The 8,037-nt window shown below is 43.4% G+C and overlaps 1 non-coding gene across 1 annotated transcript; it reads left to right on the plus strand.

The window, feature by feature from the left end:
* Positions 1 to 7,705: 7,705 nt before the first annotated feature.
* LOC141716068 (small nucleolar RNA R71) lies at positions 7,706 to 7,812 on the plus strand. Its single transcript, XR_012572799.1, has one exon. It is a non-coding gene; the product is annotated as a small nucleolar RNA R71 (small nucleolar RNA).
* Positions 7,813 to 8,037: the final 225 nt, after the last annotated feature.

Raw genomic sequence — 8,037 nt, forward strand, 5'->3', positions numbered from 1 at the left:
CCAAGGCTTATTCTTGATGATTCCTCCTCCGAAATGCAACTAATACCCTGAAATGCATAAACACTAGAAAAACGCATCAAATACACAAAATACTTGATTTCAAGACACCAATTTAAGCCATTTTAAGACGTTCTAAGTGGTATAAAATGCCACTTATCACACCCCCAAACTTAAATCGATGCTTGTCCTCAAGCGTCACATACTCAAAACAAATAAAAATATGCATGAATGCAATCTATATGAAAATGCAACGATCCCCCTTACTACAATTAACCAACCAAATTGTCACATCTCAACGAATGCAGTTAGACACTAAAGATCAATAAACTCATGCAAACGGACATACAGCCAGAAACGTGGTGTGTGCAAATGCTTAACAGATATGCTTCGGAACTAGACCAATTACTATGACTAGACTATCCTCAAGGCAATCCTACGATTATACAAAGAATAAAAATTCTAGGCACAAAGTGATATACAACACTACAAGAACTCTAGAGCTTACTACGGAATCGTGCTTTTTATTTACAACTCAAATGCTTATTTGACCGTACAATGAGTGAGGTCCACAAAAGACTTATACAATGGTATCCATGTGACGAGCGTTAAGTTAGCGGATCCCAGACTCTAAAAGCCTTAGGTCACTAGGCACAAAGTCCCCTAAGAACTTAATAACTCGAATACCAAAGAGCCCACTCTTGATCAATTATGCAAATTTTTTTTTTCTCTGAGCAAGTGCGTTTCGCTCCATCTTGCTCAACCCTAGACTACTCGCATAACATGCGAGCCGGCTACTAGCCATTTGACGCCTAGCCACAACTAGCAACAAATTCCATTTTTACTCCTTTTTTTTTCTTTTTCATGCCTTTACCACTAAGAACCTATTATCAAATTCTAAGCATAATAAATAGATTATCCTCGAAAATAATCAGATCATAACAATAATCTAGCCCTTAAGCATTCTCTAAGACTTAGTGAAAATACAAGTGCTTCTAGCATGCATATCAACCTACACAACTTAATATCACTTTAATGCTATCACTACACTCGCATCAATATCACAATTCAGTCGATAAATCATTGCAAAATGGATCATGGTATATGCATGAGCTATATGATATGACAAACAAATAAAGCTATATAAAAAAAACTATATGGCAAAAATTATGCAACTATATGAACTAACTATCATGAATATGCAGCTATATGACACACACAAAATATTCCTTAACTACCACCCCCAAACTTAAAATCTTCACTGTCCCCAGTGAAGGTAGTAGAAAGGAACACAGGGTATACCTACTCGGAGTCATCATCATCATCACCCTCAGTGGGTGGAGTATCAGGCGGCGGGTATGCAGAGTCCTCACCAAAAACTGGCCACTGGATATCAGCTCCAAGGCCTCGAAAAGCAGTCCCTAACGCAAGGGTGAGTTCCTGAGCAAACCTGCTCTGCGTCTCATACATAGCATCCATCCACCGTGAAAGCCTCCTATACTGGGCATCACCCATCCCAGCACCCTCCTGAGCTCTCGAAGAACCAGCCTCACCACGCCCTGGCCTAACCATAGTAGCACCTCGTGCTGGACGCCCTCCTGGAAGATGATAACCCAGCCCATGCTCCTCCGGCTCACCACCGGTCCACTCCTGCATCCCATTCAGAGTGCCAGAATCTATCGGAGCTGCTGGCAACTGCAACTGCTCATGAGCCGGCCAGTTCACTCCTACTGCTCGGCATAGCTTCGTAACCGTGGATGCATAAGGGATGTTCATATGCTTTGCTCCCCTAAAAAATTTCAGAATTCCTTGGTAGATAAACTCACCAAGGTCCACATAGTATTCCTCATTCAGAATTCCCCACAACAACTGTGCTCTCTCAACTGTGACCTCGTGTGCATGTGAAGAAGGCAAAATATTACCACATATAAATGCATTCCATGCACGGGCATACCTGTTCATGGCGATCGCCGGAAAGTGACGATACTCATTATTGGCTGGACTGCGGTTCCAAACTGTGCCCGGTCGACAGAGAGTCGCACAAATCAAATCCAAATCAAAATCCTCAGCAGTCTTTTCATTCCAATTCTCCTCCTCGGGCTTTCTCTCTCGCTGTCCAATCACACGGTGAATCGCCGCAGGATGATAATCAACCGTCAGCCCACGAACTACAGAAAACCCATTCTTTTCAACCTTCGCGTTCGCGTAGAACTCACGAACAACGCTCATCGGTACTGCTTCGGGTGACTCACAAAAAGCTATCCACCCCTTCTCTGGAATCATGGGCAACAACTCACCATCCCTCCCTGATGGTAAAAAACCCCCTCTCCTTCAGAATCGGCTTCCCCAACAGCCTAGTGTACTCCTCCTCCGCAGCTCTGTCAGTTAACCGAGGCCTTGCAGCAATACCCCTTGATGAATCAGCAGTAGGAACTGTGCTGCTGCTGTCAATAGTGCGTGCTCTCTTGGGTGCCATTGATTTGTGAATAAAAGTGTGTAAGAACTGATTTTTGATGTTTATAAGAGGGTTTAAGTGTAGGAAGTTTGTGGGAGATATGTAGGATAGGTGTATGTATATATAGGGTGTGGAGTAGGTTAAATTAGATTAGGAGTGGGGTTGAGGGATAAAATCATGGGGTAATGGGAAAAGAATTCGTGGGTTTATGGGCTGTGATGGGTTTTTGTGTTTTTGTTTTTTTTTTTTCTGAACTGTAAAAAATTTTCTGGAACTCGACCCCTGCGCGGCCGCTCAGAATTTCTGCGCGGGCGCGCAGCAAGCTGCGTGGCCGCTCAGCATAGCTGCGCGGGCGCGCAGAGGGTCTCTGGAAAAAAAAATTTTCAGCCCCTTTTTTCTGATTTTTTTGTGTTTTTGGATAGGTTATTAACTTCTAAGGGTTCTTGTAACAACAATTCATGGGTTGCCTCCCACGCAGCGCTTCTTTTTCGTCATTAGCTTGACGTTCCGTACCTTTCTCAAGTAGTCAACAAAATGGCACTAACCACCTCTCGGTTTGCCATGTCCCCATAGTAGTGCTTCAACCGCTGACCGTTAACCTTGAATGCTTGGTCCGAATCATTCTCAAAAATTTCTACCGCTCCATGTGGAAACACAGTTTTGACAATAAAAGGTCCAGACCACCTTGATTTCAACTTCCCAGGAAAAAGTTGGAGCCGAGAGTTGAATAACAGAACTTGTTGCCCTGGCACAAATAACTTAGGATGTAGCTTCCTATCGTGCCACCTCTTCACCTTTTCCTTATACATTTTGTTATTCTCGTACGCTTGAAGTCGAAATTCATCAAGTTCATTAAGCTGAAGCATTCTTTTCTTACCAGCTGCATCTAAATCCAGGTTCAGTTTCTTCAATGCCCAGTAGGCCTTATGCTCAAGCTCCGCCGGTAGATGACATCCCTTACCGTACACCAACTGAAACGGTGACATCCCAAGTGGAGTTTTGTATGCTGTTCTGTAAGCCCAAACAGCTTCATCGAGCTTTAAAGACCAATCCTTCCTTGACGGATAAACAACCTTCTCTAGAATGCGCTTTATCTCTCTGTTAGACACTTCCGCTTGACCATTTGTTTGCGGATGATAGGCAGTAGCTACTCGATGATTCACATTATAACGCTGCATCATAGAAGTGAACTTACGGTTGTACAAATGCGATCCTTCATCACTTATGATTACCCGAGGCGTTCCAAACCTTGTGAAAATTTGCTTATGAAGAAAATTTAGCACTGCCTTTGCATCATTTGTCGGTAAAGCTTTAACTTCGACCCATTTTGAGACATAATCGACTGCCAGCAAGATGTACTGATTATTGCAAGACGAGATAAAAGGCCCCATGAAATCGATTCCCCATACATCAAAGACCTCGACTTCAAGCATCACATTTAATGGCATCGCATCCTTCCTTGACAAATTTCCCACTCTTTGGCAACGATCACACCTTAAAACAAACTGATGAGCATCCTTGAACAAAGTCGGCCAGAAAAAACCTGCTTGCAGAATACGAGCTGCCGTCTTCTCACCTCCATAGTGTCCACCATAAACCGTGGAATGGCAGTCTCGTAATATCCCCTCCGTCTCACAGAACGGGATACATCTCCTGATGATCTGGTCAGCTCCCTGTCTAAACAAATATGGTTCATCCCACATATACCACTTCACCTCATGCAGAAACTTCTTCTTTTGAGCGGATGTCAAATTAAGCGGCATTATATTGCTGACAAGATAGTTTACAATATCTGCAAACCATGGTTCTTCCTCCTGAATTGCAAACAACTGCTCATCCGGAAAAGATTCATTGATTAACGTCCTATCTTGTGAAGTAGAATCGGGATTCTCCAACCTAGAGAGATGGTCAGCTACTTGATTCTCAGTACCTTTTCTATCTTTGATCTCTAACTCAAATTCTTGAAGTAAAAGCACCCAACGAATGAGTCTCGGCTTCGAATCCTTCTTAGAAACCAGATAGCGAATAGCTGCATGATCAGTGAATACCGTCACTTTCGTACCAAGCAGATAAGATCGAAATTTCTCAAAGCCAAAGACTATAGCCAAAAGCTCCTTCTCAGTAGTGGTGTAGTTCAATTGGGCCCCATTTAAAGTCTTACTCGCATAGTAGACCACATGGAAGAGATTTTTCTTGCGTTGTCCCAGAACTGCACCTACCGCATAGTCACTCGCATCACACATCATCTCAAACGGTTCTGTCCAATCTGGTGCTGTAATCACTGGTGCCGTGATCAAACTCTCCTTGAGAGTCTCGAATGCTGCCAAACATTCATCATCAAATTTAAAAGGCACATCTTTCTCAAGTAAATTGCACAACGGCTTAGATATCTTTGAAAAGTCCTTGATGAATCGCCGATAAAAACCCGCATGACCGAGAAAACTACGGATTCCTTTCACCGAATTAGGTGGGGGAAGATTTTCAATGACTCCCACCTTGGCCTTGTCCACCTCCAGACCTTTGCTAGAGACCTTATGCCCAAGGATAATGCCTTCACGCACCATAAAATGACATTTCTCCCAATTAAGCACCAAATTAGTTTCCACGCATCTTTTGAGTACGACGAGCAGATTATTCAAACATTCATCATATGAGTGTCCAAAGACGGAGAAGTCATCCATGAACACTTCGACGTTATTTCCAATCATATCAGAGAATATAGCCATCATACATCTCTGAAAGGTGGCCGGGGCGCCACATAACCCAAACGAAACTCTACGAAAAGCAAATGTGCCAAATGGACAAGTGAAGGTAGTCTTTTCCTGATCCTCTGGTGCAATACAAATCTGATTATACCCGGAATAACCATCCAGAAGACAAAAATACTCATGTCCCGCCAATCTGTCAAGCATTTGATCAATGAATGGGAGGGGGAAGTGATCCTTCCTTGTGGCTTTGTTCAATTTTCTATAATCCATGCATACTCTCCATCCTGTAACTGTTCGAGTAGGGATGAGCTCATTCTTTTCATTTGCGACCACAGTGATACCTCCTTTCTTAGGTACACATTGCACGGGGCTCACCCACGAGCTGTCAGAAATAGGATAAATGATGCCTGCATCTAGCCATTTCAGAATTTCTTTCTTCACCACCTCCTTCATGATCGGGTTCAGTCTTCGCTGCTGTTCCATAGTTGGCTTACTACCTTCCTCTAACAGAATTTTATGCATACAATATGCAGGACTTATCCCCTTGATGTCTGCTATGGTCCATCCTATAGCCGATTTGAATTCTCTTAAAATCCTTAAGAGCTTGTCTTCCTCACTACCTGAAAGGTCAGCTGAAATAATAACAGGTAACGTAGATGAATCACCTAAAAAAGCATACCTCAAGTGTTCAGGTAATGGTTTAAGCTCCAAGGTAGGTGCTTCCTCTATTGATGGTTTGAGCTTCCCTTCAGCATTCTTAAGGTCAGAAGTACCAAGAGATTCAAATGGTATGTCGAGTTTTCGCTTCTATGGAGAAGCGTTCAGATATTGTAATTGCTCGTTGCTATCTTCATCATCGCTGTCAAAATCCCCCACTAAGGCCTTTTCCAATGCATCAGACATTAGCATGTGATCGAGTTCCGAAGTAACTGCGGAATCAATCACATCCACTTTTAAGCATTCCTCATCTTCTGTAGGGAATTTCATTGCCTTGAATATGTTGAAGGTCACATCCTGATCTTGGACCCGCATAGTAAGTTCCCCTTTTTGCACATCTATCAAGGTACGGCCAGTAGCCAAGAAAGGCCTCCCCAAGATTATGGGAATCTTCTTATCTTCCTCAAAATCTAGAATAACAAAATCTGCAGGAAAGAAGAGCTTATCCACCTTGACGAGCACATCCTCAACTATGCCCCTTGGGTAAGTAATGGAACGGTCCGCCAATTGTAGCGACATGTATGTGGGTTTTGGATCAGGCAGATCCAGCTTTTTAAAGATCGACAACGGCATCAGATTAATGCTTGCTCCCAAATCACAAAGGCACTTGTCAAAAGTTAGATTGCCAATGGTGCAAGGAATGGTGAAGCTTCCTGGATCTTTCAGTTTTGGTGGTAACTTTTGTTGCAGAACCGCGCTGCATTCTTCCGTGAGAGCAACGGTTTCAAGGTCATCCAGTTTCACCTTCCTTGAAAGAATAGTCTTCATAAACTTCGCATAACTAGGCATTTGTTCCAGCGCCTCAGCGAAAGGTATATTGATGTGAAGTTTCTTGAACACCTCCAGAAACTTCCCGAACTGTCTATCCAGCTTTTGTTGCTGCAATCTCTTAGGAAAAGGTGGTGGAGGATAGAGCTGTTTCTCCCCTGTATTAGCCTCAGGCAGAGTGTGTTCAACAGTAGTCTTCTTTGATTCCGCCACTTTCTCCTTTTGCTTAAATTCTTCATCTTTAACTTCAGCTTCGACTTCTTTTGCCTTTTCAGCATCAGCTACTTTTCCAGACCTTAAGGTAATAGCCTTGACTTGCTCTTTAGCTTCCTTCCTGCCTGGTACTTCCGTGTCACTGAGAAAAGTGCCAGGTTGACGATTGAGCACTGCATTGGCTAATTGACCGATTTGATTTTCCAAGGTCTTGATAGAAACCGCCTGACTCTTGCACAACAGCTTAAGTTCCTCAAAATCAGCACTAGTAGGTGCAGCTGCACTTCCCTGTTGAGGATATGATTGCCTTGCAGCATACTGTTGTGGTTGCTGGAATCCAGGTGGGTTAAACTGTTTACTTACTCCTTCCTGATATGTTGGCTGAATAGCATTCTGATTATTCCCCCAGCTGAAATTTGGATGATTTCTGTTGTTAGGATGATAGGTCGCTGGCACAGGCTGCTGTTGTCGCTGATAATTATTCACATACTGAACAGATTCGTTGACAAGAGAACACTGATCCGTAGCATGAGAACCTGCACAAAGCTCACAAACCATAGCTATTTGATTAACTCCATGCGTAGCCAAAGAATCAACCTTCATTGATAGCGCTTGGAGCTGGGCTGCAATAGCGGTGGCTGCATCAACTTCCAGAATACCTGCTACCTTGCCTGACGTCATCCTCTGAGTTGGGTTTTGATGCTCATTTGCAGCCATCGTCTCGATAAGATTATACGCCTCAGTATAGCTTTTAGCCCATAAGGCGCCTCCAGCTGCTGCATCGAGCATGGGCCGAGATTGGGCCCCCAAACCATTATAAAAACCAGTGATTACCATCCAATCCGGCATTCCATGATGTGGACATTTTCTCAACATTTCCTTGTAGCGTTCCCAAGCCTCGCACATAGATTCTGTAGGTTACTGCGCAAACTGAGTAAGAGCACTCCTCATAGCAGCAGTCTTTGCCATTGGATAAAACTTCACCAGAAACTTTTGCACAAGATCTTGCCACGTAGTGATGGACCCAGCTGGTTCAGAATGTAACCAGTCTTTAGCCTTATCCCTCAGTGAGAATGGGAAAAGCCTCAACTTGATAGCCTCATCAGTCACGCCATTATACTTAAAAGTGCTGCAGATCTCGACAAAATTCCTTATGTGCATGTTGGGGTCTTCAGTTGC

The sequence above is a fragment of the Apium graveolens genome, chromosome 3, assembly GCF_009905375.1.
Source record: "Apium graveolens cultivar Ventura chromosome 3, ASM990537v1, whole genome shotgun sequence".
Taxonomy (NCBI): domain Eukaryota; kingdom Viridiplantae; phylum Streptophyta; class Magnoliopsida; order Apiales; family Apiaceae; genus Apium; species Apium graveolens.